Source organism: Macaca nemestrina, chromosome 7 (assembly GCF_043159975.1).
Source record: "Macaca nemestrina isolate mMacNem1 chromosome 7, mMacNem.hap1, whole genome shotgun sequence".
NCBI classification, from domain to species: Eukaryota; Metazoa; Chordata; class Mammalia; order Primates; family Cercopithecidae; genus Macaca; species Macaca nemestrina.
In genome coordinates, this window is record NC_092131.1 from 131,920,255 (window position 1) to 131,938,075 (window position 17,821).

General features: G+C 46.0%; 1 long non-coding RNA gene across 3 annotated transcripts in view; it reads left to right on the forward strand.

The window, feature by feature from the left end:
• LOC105487767 (uncharacterized) overlaps positions 1-11,415 on the forward strand; it is a 20,641-nt gene extending 9,226 nt beyond the window's left edge. The window contains exons 3-4 of one of the 3 annotated variants that reach the window (XR_011625417.1): positions 10,580-10,764; positions 11,338-11,415. This is a non-coding gene — a long non-coding RNA (uncharacterized lncRNA). Of the gene's footprint in view, positions 1-1,145; positions 1,482-10,579; positions 10,879-11,337 lie in introns of those variants that run through there. The other 2 variants (XR_011625416.1, XR_011625418.1) reach the window with 2 other exon arrangements.
• The last annotated feature ends 6,406 nt before the right edge of the window (positions 11,416-17,821 follow it).

Consider the following 17,821-nt stretch of genomic DNA (forward strand, 5'->3'; position numbering starts at 1 on the left):
ACAGGGCCCATCACCAAGACAGCCCTTGCTGGGAGTAGCAGGATCAACTCAATCTGGAACTGGTTGAGGGGCTATGACTGGGCTCCTCAAATCCAGACCACAAGGCAACGCCAAGACAGTCAGCAGAGACCCAGGCAGGCAGCCCCCTCACTGTCCACACAATCTCAGGCTCAGGCCACCCTCAAGTGAGCCTGGCCCAGTTTACAATGGCACCAGCCCTTGTCTGATCATGGCCACCACCCCTCCCGGCTACATGGAGGTGGCCATCATGCCAGGCCACTCACCATGAGGTGGGCCAAGATACTCAGCCCAGAGCCCTGGTCAGTCAGGACAGGCCTATGACTCCAGGGCTTGTGCTGGAGGCCATCTCCCGGCCAGGAGACAAGATGAAACTTCTTGGCTGTGCAATGTGGACTAGAAGGAAATCTTTGTGCTTTAGAGAGACGGACCTGGGATCAAATCTCTGTGCTGCTACTTCCTGGCTGTGTGACCTTGGGCAAGATACTTAACCTTTCTGAGCTTCCATTTCCCTCTAGCATGAGGATAAGTAGAACAATCTCATAGGATTATTATTAAATGAAATGGGATAGCTACTTAAAGCACTTAGCCCAGTGCTCTCGTTGAGGCCGAGTGTCCTGCTTTATCCTTGCATCAGGCATAGGGGATGGCACTGTGGGTTCTCTGTTCTCTTGCTTCTGGGAAAATGGTAACAACAGCCTGAGCTACAAGCCAGGGAGGGCTGAGGTCTTATGCAGTATTATCTCATTTAGTTTCCACAACAAGCAAGTGGTATTATTAGGTCCGCTTTACAGCTCAGGAGCTTAGATTGGTAACTTGCTCAAGGTCACACAGTTAGTATGTGACAGCAGGGATCCCACCTAGGGTGCCTCTGACTCCAGAGCAGCTTTCCTCATATCCCAGTGCTTCCTGTGCCGGTAGACGTCATCAAGACTGGTCTCATGTTCAATTGTCTGCATTGTCTCTTTAGAGTCCATTTTGTATGGACCCAGAGGGATGCGCGGGTGTGTGCACGTGTGTGTGCTTCTGTGTGTGCACGTGTGTGTGTGTTTATCTTTCATAACAAGAGTAAGGGAGGAGGTGCTGGGAAGGTTTTTGAGTAACTAGCACATATGCTGTTTCCACAGATCTTGCCACTAACTCTGTGGAACGTCAGCCAAGCCGCTGCATTCTCCCGGGCCTGCCTTTTCCTGACTTTGAAATGCAGAGTTCTCCCTGCATCATCCTTGGTAGGAAGGCAGAAGAAACAGGCTCTCCTCACTCTCAATCACTCTGAGGCCGCGAGCCCATCTCCTTCCAGCCTGGGTGGCAGCTGGTTCGGGAATGGCGTTCCCACTCTGGGGATGCTCTTCTGCTCTTCCAACAGCATCAGATTCTTCCAATGAGGGGAAGCTATGGCTGAGATTTCTCTGTATCCTCAGCACTACCCTAGGAACATAACTGATGTTTAAAGAATTCCTACTAGATCTTACAGAAAAATTGTGTGTGTGTGTGTGTATGTGTCTGCATGTATAAGAGTGTAGGTGCATTTTGATATTCTTCTTTGAGAAAGAACACACTTTCTATTTACAGCATGATTTCCAAAGGACCTTCTAATGGGGTGCCTCCTTTTAACTGGCATGCCTCCCCTACCAGGCGAGAAATGGGCTCAGAGAGTTCACGTGGCTTTCTGGAAGTCACAGACTCATTCCAGACCAGCTACCTCCCACCAGAAAACAGGCATGGCTGCGTGATGCCAAGGCCTCCTTTCCTGGTGGAAGGTGGGCATTGTGGGAGGGAGCCCCACTTCCTCACCCATGATGGCTGAAGCCTGAGGGGCTGCCTGAGGGGAAGTGGTAGGCAGGCACGTTGGCCCCTTCGGCCAGGCCCCTGTGGCCAGGCAGCTTCTCCCTCTTCTTTCGGGACCTCTCATCAGTCCTTATTACCCCTGTGAGGTAAATTTCCTCCTGAGTGGGTTGTCTTCCCCACAGGAGAGGACCAGGGCGCAGGTGAGGCTTTGGATAGAAAGGGAGGAGGCTCCACCCAGTGTCTGTAAGGATGGTGACCTCAAAGCTAGGAAAGATGGAGAGTAGGTGTGGGAGTGCACACTGCCCAGAGCCACGACTCAGGGTCCTCCTCTGCTCCACAGCAGGCCTGGGAAAGGGGCGGGAAGCCCTGGAGTGACACAGTAGTCAGAGGTGGTGGTAGTGTGCATATCTATGCGTGTGTAAGACAGAGAGAGAGGAAAAGAGAGAGTGCAGAAGCTGGAGGAGCCCCAGGGAGAAGCTGCAGAGGCACCTCTCCAGGATGCCTACCTTGGGTGCTGCTCCCTTCTGTGTCTGGGCTCCTTGGCCTTTAAGACCCCCGGGATGTCTCAGAAAACACCAGGTGGACTCCCTGGCCATGGAAGCCTCAGGGCACAGGGCAGGCTGGTGGACGTTTTGGTCCCAAGCCCCTTTCTGATCACAGGCAGGTCAATTAAGCCTGTGGGCCTGGCTGTCCTCTTCCGGACATAGGGCGTAAGTCCTATACTACACAAGCCTGTACAGCTTCACAAAGCTAGTGCTTGTGATGCTTATCCCTACCAGAGGACTTTGAACTTGAAGAATTATAGGAAGACTAGGCTCGCGCCCTTAAATTGATCATTCTTTCCATCCTGACTCTAAGCAGGGGTGAGCCAGTGTGTGCAGAGGTCTATGTATAGATGGGACTGTGGAGGAAAAGAGAAGCTTCCCTTTGCATGGTATCCTTAGAGCCCATTTGGTATGGACCCAGAGGGATGTATGGACCCAGAGGCACATCCCTCTGGGGAAGGCCTGGCCCACTGTCTCCCTAATGCAGCTGGCAGCCACAGCAGTGTGGGCCATGCTGGGTGTCCCAGGTGGGCTGCCAGTACATAGTCACCTGGTCACCTCCTGAGTGAGGCCTCCCTCCCTGGGCAGAGGGCACATGCACACTGTCAATTGGCATTTGTGGAGGCCCACTGGACCGCTTCTGAGTGCTCATTCCTGCCCACTCACCAGCTCACCGAGAGCTGCCCAGTTGTCCCAGGATATGGGCTGCTTGGCCTGGGCCATGTATGTCCTGAGCTGTGTTCCTCTCACATACCTACCAAGACCTGATTCCATGAAGCAAACACTGACCTTGACATCAAGGCGACCTGACCCGAGCTCAGCTCCATCACTGAAGAAGCTCCTCCCTTTTTGAAGTTTCAGTTGTCATCTGTAAAATGGGAGTAAGAATAGTGCCTACCCATAGGGCTGTTGGGGTGATAAACATGAAAAAATGTACAACCAATAAATAATATAGAACATATGCTCAGTAAATATTAGCCATCATTATTTGCTGCTATTGTTGTTTGTATCATTGTCTCTCCCAGGGGAAATTCTAAGTTCTGCAAGGACAGAAACTATGTGTAATTCATCTTTGTAACCCCAGGATGCCAAGCACAACACCTGTCATAGAAATTCAGCAGTTTTGGGCTGGGCGCGGTGGCGCATGCCTGTAATCCCAACACTTCGGGAGGCCGAGGCACTTGAGGTCAGGAGTTCGAGATCACCCTGGCCAACAGGGCAAAAACCTGTCTCTACTAAAAATACAAAAATTAGCTGGCTGTGGTGGTGCATGCCTGTAATCCGGGAGCTATTTGGGAGGCTGAGGCAGAATTGTTTGAGCTGGAGAGACGGAAGTTGCAGTGAGCTGAGATGGCACCACTGCACTCTAGCCTGGGCAACAGAGTGAGACCCTATCTCAAAAAAAAAAAAAAAAAAAAAAAAAAAGGAAAGAAAGAAAAGAAAAAAAAAAAGAAAAGAAACTATTTTATGCATTAAGCACCTACTCTGTGAACACATCATGCTAGACCACCAGAATCTTGCCTGTGATGACCTGTGAGGTGCAGAAAAAATTGTTCCCCTGAATCCTTGCACAGTACATGGGCGTCTTTAGTGCTAACATGTCTTGTCTGTACCCCAGACTCTTCCTTCAACTACCAAGGTCCTGACCTCTTCCTCTTGTTCCAAACCAGATGGATAGAGCTCCAAAGAGCATTTAATAAACTCACACACTCTCAGGTATAGACAACTGATAACCACTTGATGTGTGATGTGTTGTTTCTCCAAGAGATTATTTTAATTCCAAGAAAGATTTAAACCTAAAGCAGATGTTCTTAATCCAGGTCCATGGAAGGTCTGAGTGTGGGTACAGTCAAAGCGCTCAAACTTTTTTCCCTGAGGAGATAGTCCATATCTTTCATCAGATTCACCACTGGTCTGTGAACCAAAAAAGATTAAGAAATGGTCCGCCCTCCCCGTCTCTACTAAATTACAAAAAATTAGCCGGGTGTGGTGACGTGCGTGCGTAGTCCCAGCTACTAGAGAGGCTGAGGCAGGGGGATCCCTTGAACCAGGGAGACAGAGATTGCAGTGAGCCAAGAAAAAAAAAGAAAAGAAAAGAAAGAAAGAAATGGTTCCCTAGGGTGGGGCTGTCCAGTAGAATTTTCTGTGGTGAAGGAAGTGTTCTATATCTGTGCTGTCCAACGCGGTAATCACTAAACACTTGTGGCTATTGAGCACTGGAAATGTAGCTAGGGCAAATGAGGAACTGAATTTTAAAATCTATACGAGTTAATTCAGATTTAAACATAAATAGCTTAGCGTGGCTGGTGGCTGGCAGCTACCATATTAGGCCGTGTGGCCTGAGATGATAACGATTCGATGGTAGAATTTTAGATATGTTGAAGAGGTGACATTTTAGAGTATGCAAGGGGATTCTTATGAACAAGAATTTCTCAAAATTTATCTAAAATTTAAATTTCCCTAAAATTTAAAAATTCATTAATTCATTTACTCATTCATTCATTCAGGCATGCGTATACATGAATCAGCACTGACATCTGCTGAGCAGCCACCAGGCTTGTGGTACTAGGAGAACAAACGGTGACTAGAAGAGGTTTTTACAATTTACTGAGACCAGAGTGTCTGCCCAGACAGGTCCCTTTGGGGATGGCTTTGTATTTAAAGAAGCAAATTTATAAAAAAATGGATTGCCCTACTTGTCAAATCCTTATGATATTTGACAATCTCGAGCAAGAGAGTGTTTCTTCCCCTTGGAAGGACGTTTGATTTCCACAGATGGGGAGGGAGTGGATCGAGTAGCTTGCAAAGTAGAAGAGGCTGGGGGTATCTCCTGGAAGATCAGGTTCCATTTATAAATGGGAATCTCACAGTTAACGTTTTATGGATGTGGGTGAGACAACCTTTAGGAAACAAGGGGACTTAGCATCTGGCACTTAATGATTTTGAGGCTTCTTTTCTTCCACGTTATCAGTAGCTCATCTACTCCTGGGGTTATGGTGAGGTTTAATTAGCTTTTATGGGTAAACTCTTATAGCAGTGCCCGTTGCACCATGAGTGCTCTGTGTCAGTTATTATTATTGTTGAGAAAGTGCCCGGTAAATGTAGAAGTGGTAGGTGCTCAATACATTTGTTGAATGAATGACTGAAATTGCTTAGTGCACAAAATTAAAAAGCATCAAGCAGAGTCAAACAAAGCTGAATGTCAATGTCTGCAATGGCCTTTGCCAATTACAAAACAGGCCAGTACCATGGCCAAGGCAATGAGTCTCTGCTTTGTGAACGTGCCCATGAGGGTTTGCCATCACAGCACGGTGACTCCCAACTGAGGGCCTTGGCTTCTTAAGTGGAAATGGACTAGACATTGCCTAAGACCTGCTTCAGCTGTCCTGATCTGAGAACGTGTCACACATCTCTAGCTGGGTCTTTTCAGCATGTCAGGCACAATGACAACATCTGCATCTACTCCAGCCAAGAGAGCTACAACAATCCACTATGTGGACATAGAGACCAGAATTCAGTTCCAAATAACCCATTTTGCAACAGCTTAAGAATTTCCAGTTGTGTCTTCTAATGAACATCAACTCCAGAAGTGGGACGGCACTGTAGACATCTGCAAGTGAGTTATGGAGGCGCTCTCAGCCCTGCCAAGGAAAGGGATGCGCCAGCATCCACAGAAATAGACAAAACAACTCCAGCAAGGTCCCAATTGCACACTGTAGAATTTTTAAAACTTGGGGTGAATAACCCCTTCCGTGTCTGGCTGTCATTAAGCTGGACAGTCATAACTCCTTTCTGCTGGCTGCCTTCAGCCCTCCATGTGGTCTTTATCTTGTCAACACAGAATCCTTTGGCCTCCAAGCCTATTGTCCTGACTAAAATGCCAGCATTGCTCTCTAGATAGCTCTTGATTTTATATCCTCTCAGAAGAAAAAGAAAAAGGAAAATTGATCAGGCCAGCTCAATGTGTGAGGAATGGACATCATTTTAGGGTGGGGAGTGGAGTAGGAGGAGGTTGGTCCATGGTAAGGTTGCTAGAAGACTCTGTCCTGCATGGGTCTCAGGAATGAGGTCTTCATGATTGAGTTGGGGAACCAGGATGCAAAGAAGAATGTGAGCTGGCATCTCCTGGGATGACTTCAGTTCTGAGGGAATCCTTCCAGACTGGATATTTCTGAAAAGTGATAACCCCAGATCTGCCTGCCCAACCACTGTTCTTCATTCTCTCCCTCGTCCTCTGGATTGCCTAGTAATGAGAGGGGAGGGGAGGGAGCTCAGTACTTGGAGTTGGGCAAACCTGGTCAACCTAGTAATTTCCTAGTTATATAACATTGGGCTAGTGTGTTCATCTCTCTGGGCCTCTGATTCCTTAACTGTGAAATGGGAATATTAAATCTATCTTGTAGAATCACTGGAGGGTGAAATAACTGTATGTGAAAGAAGTTACATGTCGAGAGGAGTTTTTGTTATTGTGATCTAATGTCTTTATTTAGTATTAAGCTGTTGGGCTTGCTCTAGTGGATCTTGCTCATCTTGGTTTTCTCCAAGAACCTTGTTTTTATCTTCAAACAACTGGTGCATTTTACTCCAAGATTTCCTGGTTTTATGGCATTATTTCCACCATCTTTGGCAACGTACCTTCCTTTGCCAACCAACACATGCTCACAAACCCTCCATTCAACATTTAACAAACATTCACTGAGTGCCTACTCATGCATTCTCTGTATGCCAGGCCGTAAGTGAACAAAATAAAGATTTAGGTGCACATTCTAGGAAAGGGAGAGAGACAAAATCTATAATACGTAAGTAACTTATACAATCTATTAAGAAGTGGTAAGTGCTATGAGAAAATGAAAAGTGGACTGAGAACGGAGTGGTCCAAGGTGTGGGCTGCAGCAGTTAATAGGGTGCTCAGAGTGGCCTTATGGACAAAGCAATATTTTTAAAAAGACATGATGGAGATGAGGAAGTTGGCCAAGAAGAAGAAGTTGGCAGAACAGCTTTCTAGGCAGAGGCAACAGTTGAGCAGAGCTGTGAAGGTGTGCAGGAATGTTTAAGGGCAGGAAGGACCTAGAGTCAGGGTCTTAGAAAAGAGCATGTAGATGGAGTTGATGGAAAGTGAAGATCACACAGTGTCTTGTTGACCATCTCAAGGATTTGCAGTTTGACTCTGCATGGAGTAGAACTACATTGTAGGATTTTGAGCAGAGGAGAAACCTGATTGATTGTACTTGTCTTTTAAAAGGGTCTTCTGGTTCTATGTTAAGGGTAGATGGTAGGAGGCAAGAGTGGAAGCAGGGAAACACATTCGGGAACCTTTGCTATAAGCTACAGGATAAATGATGGCGGCTTACACCAAAGTGGTATCAGGGGAAGTGGGGAGAGTGGTCAGAGTCTGGATCTATTCGAAGGTGGAAGCACCAGGTTTGCTAATCTATTAGATGTAGGGCGTGAGAGAAAGGGAGGAATCAAGGGCATCTCCAAGGTTTTTGACTGAGCAAGAGGAAGGATGGAGGTGCTATCAGCTCAGCTGAGGAAAGCTGTGGGTGGAGACAGTTTTGGGTAGGAGGAGATTAGGAATTTTGGATATGTTGAGTTTTAGATGCCTGTTAGACATCTAAGTTAAGATGTTGAGTGGGCGTTTGGATATATAAGACTGAAGTCCAGGAAAGAGGTCTGAGCTGGAAATATAAACGTGGGAGTCAGCAGCATTGAGTTGGTATTTAAAGCCATGAGACTAGATTGCCATGAGCCTTTCTTCCCACAAACCCAAGATACATCCATAATAATTTTCATTTGTGACTGTCACAGATTTCCCAAGGACCTCCCATCATCTTTCAGTGGATGGTTAATTATAAAATTTGAAAAGCCTAAGACTGTCAGTGGTTGGCAGGTGGAGTAGGAGGTAGAAGCTCAGAGCAATTTGTTAACTTTTAAGTCTCTCAGTTGGACTGAAGGCATGTACCAGTGCCCAGGGTAACAAAAGGCAAGATGGAAAAGTGGGGTGGTGAATTATCTTTTTGGGAGAAAAGTCGTAATTCAGTGTGGTGGGGTAGTAGTCCCTCTTTCTCTCAGTCCCTGTATCTGAGTTTCCAGAGGCACGCAGCACAGACCTGACACCAAAGCCATGCTCAACCACAAGCTTGAGATTCCAGGATGATAGTCCCTGAGAAGGCAAAGTTGTCATCTCTCAAGGCCAGGAAGGAAGGAAACGCATTGCCCTTACCAAGAAGACTTCACACTGGAATTCAGGGGAGCTAGAGAGCTGCATGTGGGATATGGTGCTTGGTGTGTACTATGCATGGGATGTTGAAACAGCAACCATGGAGGAGGAGACGTCCAGGGATTTCCAGGGGCACAGCCAGGAAGACAGTCCATGCACACCCAACTCCAACCCCGTGTCCCAAACCCAGTGAACAGCCCCATGAGCTGTAAGCAGTGCTGAGTTCTAGGCCAGAGGTTCCAAATCATGGTGTTTATCAGAACCTTGGAGCTTATTAAGTATACTCATCTCTGGGCACCTCTTTCAGACCTTCCTGAATCAAAATTGAAAAACATATGATTTTGTAGGAACCTCTTGGGGCTTCCAGTTGAGTTCATTCTGACCCTAAGTGTCTCATATTGAGCTTGGTTCAGTCCTTGATCATTGCTGAGTATCCCCTCTGTGCCGGGGAGTGGGCCACATCCTGTGGAGAGTACAGAACTATTTGAGCCCTGGGCTCAGCCCTCAAATAGCTCAAAGACATGAAAAGAAAAAGATGACTTCAGGAGTGAATTCCAGGAAATAAAATTATGGCTCTCTCCACGCAATGCTGTGAGAACCCAGTGGATGGACACCCTGGAAGGGCTATGAGATCATAGGAGGGCTTCTGCCAGTCTCTGTCATCCAGTGGCCAAGAGAATTGCAAAATGTGGCACGGATCTGGAGCCAGGATTCCAGCTGTCTCTAAAGGGAAAACAGTGTCTCATTGTGTCTGCAGAGCTTGTGTGCTGGCAACACCCCAGGGAGAACTTGCTGCATGGGGGAGGAGTTCTGTACATAGATGTCTGGAGCAGATATGACAAGCAATGGAGGGAGAGAGCAGGAGACTTCTCCCTGGCCCAGCCCCTGGACCATGTCTGAAAGCTGTGAAGTGGAGGCTGCCTGAGGGAGCTGATGCAGCTGTTTTCAAAGGGGCTCAAGCAGTCCTGTTCAGGAGCCAAATGACAAGTGTTCTACAGAGTGGAGGAAGCATGCATTTCTCCCCTGCTTGGGTTCCGTGGGGACTCTGGTGGACATCATGGTGGCTTTCGGTGGAACAGTGGGTGACAGCAGGGGAGACTTTGATGCCAGGCTGTGGATGCAATGCCTGGTGGGAAAGTGGAAACTTGGAAACTTGGTGGGAGACAGCCAATGCCTGGTGACTATGGCCAATTACCTTAAGTGGTAACAAGATTGACTTCTCTGGGATTCATAAGAGACCTTCCTGTGGGTTTCTAGAAATACACTTACTGAGAGCAGACACCTGTGCAGGGAGTCCCGTATTAGCAGGTGAATGGAGTGAGTCAGAACAATCTGCTTAATACTGTTAAGTGCTGAGACGTTTTGTGTACCAACAAACTGAGGAATCCTGGGAAAATTCAGTGTGCTTCAAAAGGACCAGAACATTGTAGGGGATGAGAGGTGGAGCTAAGAGTGGGTAAATGACTATGTGGGCTTGTATTTGTGTTTGGGAAAATGCAAGTTGCCAAGGATGACAGAGATAGCAGTCTTAACTCAGTGGCTCCCAGGGAAACATTCTTTGGTTGTTGGAGGGTCTGAAAGCCCATGTGATGTAGGCAGTCCTTGGTGAGGACTGGAGTGGGCAGGATGCACAAAGCCTTAACTGTATTGCTCATTGAAGGCACCTGGCAAAACTGGACCCTCCTGGGAAAGTGACCACAAACTGACATTGTCTGGAGATGAAACCAGGGAAATCAAGGCCAAGAACCCAGAGATTTCCCCAAGATGGGGTCCCTGAGAAGATGAAACCCACACCCCACTGGCCTTCCCTCCCAACACTGGGGTGCTGCTAATAAACATTCCAAGTGCCACTTTGGGATGAGTGTGGGACACACCCTAGGAGCATTCCTATTCCCCAGGCTGCAGATTTGTAGCCACTTTCATAATTTATAATTATGTGTAACCTTATAGTAATCTACTCCATACTCTCCCTCCCCCATCTCAGGTGATTCCCTTCCTTTCCTTACAGAGAGGTCCCCCTTGCTGTGGTAAACACACACAGAAGACAAGAAGCACACTGGGCTTTGCAGAAAGTGTCCAAAGCCATTAATGATTTCACTTCCTCTCCATTCTGCTACTGAGAGAGAAAGCAATTGGCAAGCAACCTCATCCCCCAAAATCCTGACAGAAGCCAGAGGGCTGCGAGATCCGTGGGTGAGATTATATGACACCACCTAATTTGTTCTGAGCTTCCTGAAAGCTGCAGGGAAGATATTGGAATTGTAGTTTCCTCTGAAATACAAAAATAAAATAAAATAAAAGGTTGTGACAGAGATTTAAATGAGAATGAAATGCCAATTAACTCAGAGATATTGAACTAGAATCTGTTTCTCAGAAGAATCCCAGGTCGCACATGGTGGATCAGTTTCAATTTCCCCCAAAGCACCGAATGGCCACACCGGGGAAGCAGACCTCAGAACAATCCAGAACTCGGTGCCAGACCCACTACTTATCACTTTAATTGACACTTACTCCATATGATGCTCATACTTTCACCGAATGGGTTCAATTTAATTTGAAATGGGGAATTTTTTTTCTTTCCCCTATTGAAATATTTAATGCAGCAGGCTTTAACTAAACAGCTTTGATCCTTGCATTCCATTACTCTTCCATTTTGCTTTAAAAATACAAAAGAACCCCTCCAACCATGATTTATTTGGAAAATATTTGACTTTTACCACCTCTGTAATTACAAAAGCTAAAGGTCTATATCTTTTCTTTTTGTAGGCGATGGGACAGGTTGGCAAAAAAAGAAATCCCTTCTTTGATATCTATTCTGCCATCCTCAACAATAAATTAACAGACAAAGGTCTATGGAAAAGAAGTCGTCCTTAGACTCCGGGTGGTGATAAGGCAACTCTTCTACCATGGAGCATGTGTGTCTGGCTCCCAGCCCACCCTGTACCCCACACACTGTGAGAACCAGGGGTGGGTAAGGAGGGAGGCAGCATCTTTGCTGAGGAGAATCTGTATTCTGGGTGATCACAGGAAAGCAGGTGGGTTCTCCCTGCCCTGTGTTTATTAGGGCTGACAGACGAGTGCAAGAACAGCAAGAACATCGTTCACCCGGAGGTGTTACATACTGATACACTGACAGGCAATTATCTTTGGAGATAGTGTTAAAACACAACAATTAATTGGAGGAGCGAGAGTGTGGTGGCCCCAGGCCGAGGCAGAATGGTATTTCTAAAAGCTCTGTGAGGCTGGTAATTCAGCTTCAATGGGTCATTTGATTTTCACCACCTCCCCGCCCCAACTGAAACCTTCCCAGTGCTTTGTTTTTCAAAAACATTAGCCTTCAATGTGTCTCAGATGTCATTAAAGTGCAGGCCAACCTCCCATAGCAACTTTCCAAAATGGTGCCTGGCAATAGAGAAAAATCATTGCCTTAGCAAAGATGTCTCACACAGCCTGCTTTTGTGACGGTAGATGCTGGCAGAATGTCTTTGTTTCAAACTGAGGCTGACACATGTCTGCTTAAATAAAACATTCCCACTTCAGCTGACTGATTTGGTGGGAACAAGAAGTTCACACGCCAAAGCATGGGCTGACCTTCACGACCCCCCCACCAGCAGGGGGGATGAATTCATTGTTGTATCCTTTTACTAACAAGCATTGAGAAGTGTGAGCTTTTCTTTTGCTTGTTTTACCATGGTGACATCCATTGACCTATATTTGATATTCTGCGTAATATACATGTGTCAGAGATCACACATTTGATTGAAATGGGGAAAGGAGGACAAGGAAGAGAAGGATGGAGGAAGCATTTTATAGTTTAGCAAAAACCTGAATGTTTTATAGAGAAGTCTTCATTTTGAAGAGGCAGAAACCAACTGGATTTAGCTTAAATGGAGAAAGAGGAGATTTATTTTTAGGACATAGGGATGTCTAACAGAATCTAAAGGAACTCAAGCTTCCTGATTTCAAGAACAGATCAGAACAGGAAGCCATTTGGTCTCTCTCTTCATCTCTCATCCCTGGTAAAATCTTCGTTTTCCCCTTGCTGCTCAAATTGGACCCACTGCCTCTCTAGTCTACATGGCTATGGACAATTCCAAGCCCCAGCAACCGAGGCCACATGTTGAAGGTACAACCACATGAAGGGTTCCTGACTCATGTTGTCTCATGGATAAAATTCCCAAATTCTGAACAAGTGTTTTGACTGGTCTGGCTTAAGCCAGGTGCCCATGCCTTGTCCAACCACCTCAACACAAAAAGTAATGACAGAAGCTGGAGGGCTGGGTGATTCATGGATCAGATTATATGACACCCTCTAATTTGCTGTGTATCTTACTCTAGAGGGTAAGTCACTTTGAACAAAATGTTTGTGTATGTGTTGAGGCACTTAGAGGTTCAATGTGTATAGAAAGATTTTTTTTTAGTTACATTACAAAGATAATCACATTTTTTCTTACCAAAGAAAATATTAGGGGAGATTTAACAACAGGAAGACATAGTCCTAATTGTGGTGTGTTATTTGGAGAAAGCTTAACTGCAGGAGTCAGAGTTTGATGTGTTTAGGCTGGCATTCTTATGCCTACCCCAGGGGTAACACATCAACTAGGAGAGGAGCTGTTTTCCCAAAGGAAATGGGTTGCTGCTGCTGGACAGAGAGGCAGGAGACGCTGGGCGGACAGGAACCACAGATATTTTCTTTCTTTTCTAGGTACTCATATTGTTCAATGGGTTCTGGGAGTCCTTGTCCTACCATTAGGAGTTCCACGGGGGAATGCACCTTACTTTTAGATTCTCTTGACCTTCTCCCTCACCTCAGTCAATGTTGTGACAGTGTGCATGCCAATCTGCAACATAGATCCTTGCCAAAATGGCTACATCAAGCTCATCACATTGATCCCAACGTTTGTCTTAGTTCATTTTGTGTTACTATAACAGAATGCCACTGGGTACATTATAAAGAAAAGAAATTTATTTGGTTCATAATTCTGGAGGCTGAGAAGTCTAAGAGTAAGGCTCTAGCACTTGGGAGGACCTTCATGCTGTGCTATTTCATGGCAAACAGAGGAAGGGGAAGCAAGGCCAAGAGTGAGAAACAGAGAGGGTTGAACTCACATTTCTAACAATCTACTTTAATGATAGTTAACCTACACCTGATATAATGACATTAATACATTCCCAAGGGCAGAGACCTTATAGCATAATTGCCTCTTAAGAGTCTTCCCTATTAATACTATCACAGTGGCAGTTAAATTTCGACATGAGTTTTGGAGGGGACAGTCAAACCTTAGCATTCCACTCCTGGCTCCCCAAAAACTCACTCACATACAAATTACATCTTTTCATTCTATTCCAATAGCCCCCCGTGTCTTAATTGGTTCCAGTACCAACTCAAAAGTCCAAAATCTAGAAAGAGTCTCATCTGAATCAGAGGTAGGTGAGGCTTAAGACACGAATCATCCTGAGGCAAATTTCTCTTCAGCTGTGAACCTGTGAAATGAACAAGTTATGTGCTTCCAAAATGCAATGGTGGGACAGGGATAGGATAGACATTCCCGTTTCAAAAACGATAAATAGCCCAGAAGAAAGGGGTAACTAGTCCCTACTATGTCCAAAACCCAACAGGAAAAACATTAAGTCTTGAAGCTAGAGAATAATCTTTTATTTCATGTCCTGGATCCTGGGCACACTGATAGGGGGTTGGGGCCCCAAGGTTTTTTCAGGTAGCCTTGCTCTCATGGTTTTGCTAGGCTTAGCCCATGCTTCAGCTCTCAGGTTAGCGTTTTGTGCCTGCAGCTTTCCCAGACTGGCTTTGCACACTGGTAGCTTTCCAGTTCTGAGGTCTCAGGAGTAGCTTCACTCCCCCAGCTATACTAGGTATTGCCCTAGTAGGGGACTGTCTGTGGTGAAAGAGTCTCCTCTGAGGTGTAACCCCACGACATGTCTCTGCCTGGACCCCCAGGCTGCCTGAGATATCCTTTGAAATCTAGGCGGAGGTAGCCATGCCCCCCATTTTTGCATTATGCAAGCCTGCAGAATCAGCACCATGTGGATGTCACAAAGGTTTATGGCTTGTACCTTCCAGAAGAGTGAGTTGGGCCACATCTGGGTTCACTTAATCTGTGACTGGGGTAGCTGAAGGGGTGCTGCACCAGAATGTCAGAGTTCTGAGGTGGCAGCAAACCCTTGGAGGGTGCCCTGGGCAGTTCCCTGAAACCATTCTGCCCTCCTAGAGCTCTGGGTCTGTGATAAGGCCAGTCCTGAAGATCTCTGAAATGCTTTGAGGGTCATTCTCCCATTGTCTTGAGGACCCCTTCTATTCATATGAATCTCCTTAGCAAAGGTCACTTGGCCATACCCTTGATTTGCTCTCTCTAAAATGCTTTTTATTCTTTACATGGCCAGGCTAAAAATTTCAAACTATTTCCATTCCACTTCTTTTAAATTACAAATACCATCTTGTTATTTATTTCTCCTTGTATCTTACTATATGCAGGTGAAAGTAGGCACATAGCTTCTTCAATATTTTTCTTAGAAATTTCTTTCACCAGATATCCTAGCTCATCACTCTTAAATATTACCTTCTATAAAGCCCTTGGGCATGGACATTATTCATCCAAGTTCTTGGCAAGTGTGTAACAAGAATGGTCTTTAGTTTCTAATATCTTGTTCCTCAGTTCCACCTGACACCTCATCAGAATGGGTTTCACCATGCACGCCCAACATTCTTTTTTGTTTTTGGTTTGTTTGTTTGTTTTTTGGAAATAAGGTCTCACTCTGTTGCTCAGGTGTGTAGTCACAGCTCACTGCAGCCTTGACCCTCCAGACTCAAGCAATACTCTGATCTCAACCCCCTAAGTAGCTGGGACTACAGGCACATGCCACCACACCCAGTTAATTTTTGTATTTATTTTGGGTAGAGACATGGTTTCACCGTGTTTCCCAGGCTGGTCTAGAACTCCTGAACTCACGCAATCCTCCAACCTCAGCCTCCCAAAGTGCTGGGATTACAGCCAGGAGCCACTGCACCAGGTCTCTACCAACATTCTGATCATGCCCACTTAAGTAATCCCTAAGAAGATTTAGGGTCTTACTAGTTCCGGTGTTTTCTTCTGAGCCCACATCAGAATTGCCCTTAACACTCCATTCATGGCAATCCAGGCTTTTTCTAGCCTGCTCCTCCAAGTCCTTCCAGCCTTTATCCGTTACCCAGTTCCAAAGCCACTTCCACATTTTTTTTGTTATAGCAACAGCCCCACTTCACAGTATCATTTTTCTATCTTGGTCCATTTTGGGTTGCTATAACAAAACGCCATAGACTGAACAATTTATAAAGAAAAGAAACACATTTGATGCATGGTTCTGGAGGCTGGGGAGTCTGACGGCATGACACTAGCATCTGGTGAGGGCCTTTAGGCTGCTTCATCCCATGGTGAAGGTGAGAACAAGAGACAGAGAGGGCTGAATTTGCTTTTATAGCAACCCACTCTCACAATAAAGAGCCTACTCCCACAATAACAACATTCATCCATTCAGGAGGCAGAACCCTCATGGCCTAATCACCTCTTAATACCTCTTAATTGTCTCTATCGCAATTAAATTTCAACATGAGCTTTGGAAGGGACATTGAAACCATCACAATTCTTTAATATATTTTTTAAAAAACAAGGATCTATGAGGAGGGAGCAGGGCTTGCAGTTCCTCCTCACTCCAATTTACACATGAGGAACTGAACTGAGCTTTTGAGAAGAGAAAACCAACCAACACAGCTAATTATTTGACTGTGGTTGTTCTGACTCAAAATTGGCAACCTCCTCTAGGACCCAGTCTCTTTGCAGCCTTCACTCTCCAGAATCCCACGCTCCGGTAAAATTGACACCCTACTGTTCTCTCACATGCTCTGCTCCCATCCTCCCTCCTGCCTTTCCTCCTGCTGGTCCCTTTGCTTGGAGCACCCTCCCACCTTGAGCCCCACGTTATCCAAAACCCACTGTAGTTCTAGATGCAGCTTCAATACCCAGTCCTCATGAAACTCTTGCAGCTTCTCCAATGCAGAGTGGCGAACCACACTGACCCCTTGAAACATCACGTCAGATGACATCCCCGCTAGTTTCTTAGAAAGCTGAGAGCCTTCGGATATTTTCCCACTTCATGCCCCATGGCAGGCTTGAGAAGGAAATAATGTAGCCCGCTCCCTGAAGGAGAGGGGGCCGAGGCTCAGAGAAGCTGCAGCATGGCTGAGAACCCTTGGCTGGCAAGGGGAGTGGTGGGATTTTGCTCAGGTCTGTGCACTCCCAACATCTGTGCTCATTGTAAAGGGGAAATGCTCCTGACCCAAACTTCTTCCCTACCCAATGAATATGGCTGTTCCAGGTGAGAACTGTGGTCATTCCTGGGTCCCTAAATGTGGCAGCAGAGTGGCCAGCACAAGGTAGCTGCTCATTACATAGATGTAGAAGGAAGGGAGGGAAGGAGAAGAAAAGGATGATCTGAATCCATATACTCGAATCATAAGCATTAGGGGATAAATTAATTGCTTGATTTAGGATTTAATTAGGGCTTAAGAAAACAACAGCTGTTTATCTTGAGTACCAACTGGGTGTGATGACACATGATCCACAGATAGGAACTGAGACACTGTGCCCACTTAAGATAAGCTTCAATAAACTGAGAGTGAGCGATGAACTACTATTTAAATGGAAAGGACAATCTATTCAAAGTCTTCAGTAAAACATTACTGAAATGTAGCACCTTTAGACAAAATTGGAGTTGGAGAATATAGCAGAAGGGAAAACCTCGAAGATGGGGAGGCAGAAGACCTGGGATTGAGTCTTGGTGGTTTATTAACTGTGGGACCTTGAGTGAGTCCCCCTTGTTCCATGGGTTTCCATGACCTCATCTGAGAAAAGATGACCTGGATCACTGCCTGCTGGAATATTGTGCCGACCCATGCTCACACTGAGCTCTCAATGTTTTGCTCAAGATTCTAGATCTCATTTTGTTTCAAGCCACATGAGCTCCCAAGGCAATCTTTGCAGGATTCCCTTTACCTTTTACGGTCTCTCTTCTGCCATGCTGGATTTTCTAGGTCAAGGAGGGAGACACCGAAGGTGGCCCACATGTCTGTGTCTCCCTCATGCTGGGAGTTCTGAGAGGACAGGCCCACATGAGAGTGAGTTCTCTAGAACCAGTGCCCACCTGAGGGTAGGCATAAGAGTGGGCCTTTCAGGAAAGGAGGGATGACTGAGTGGATGGA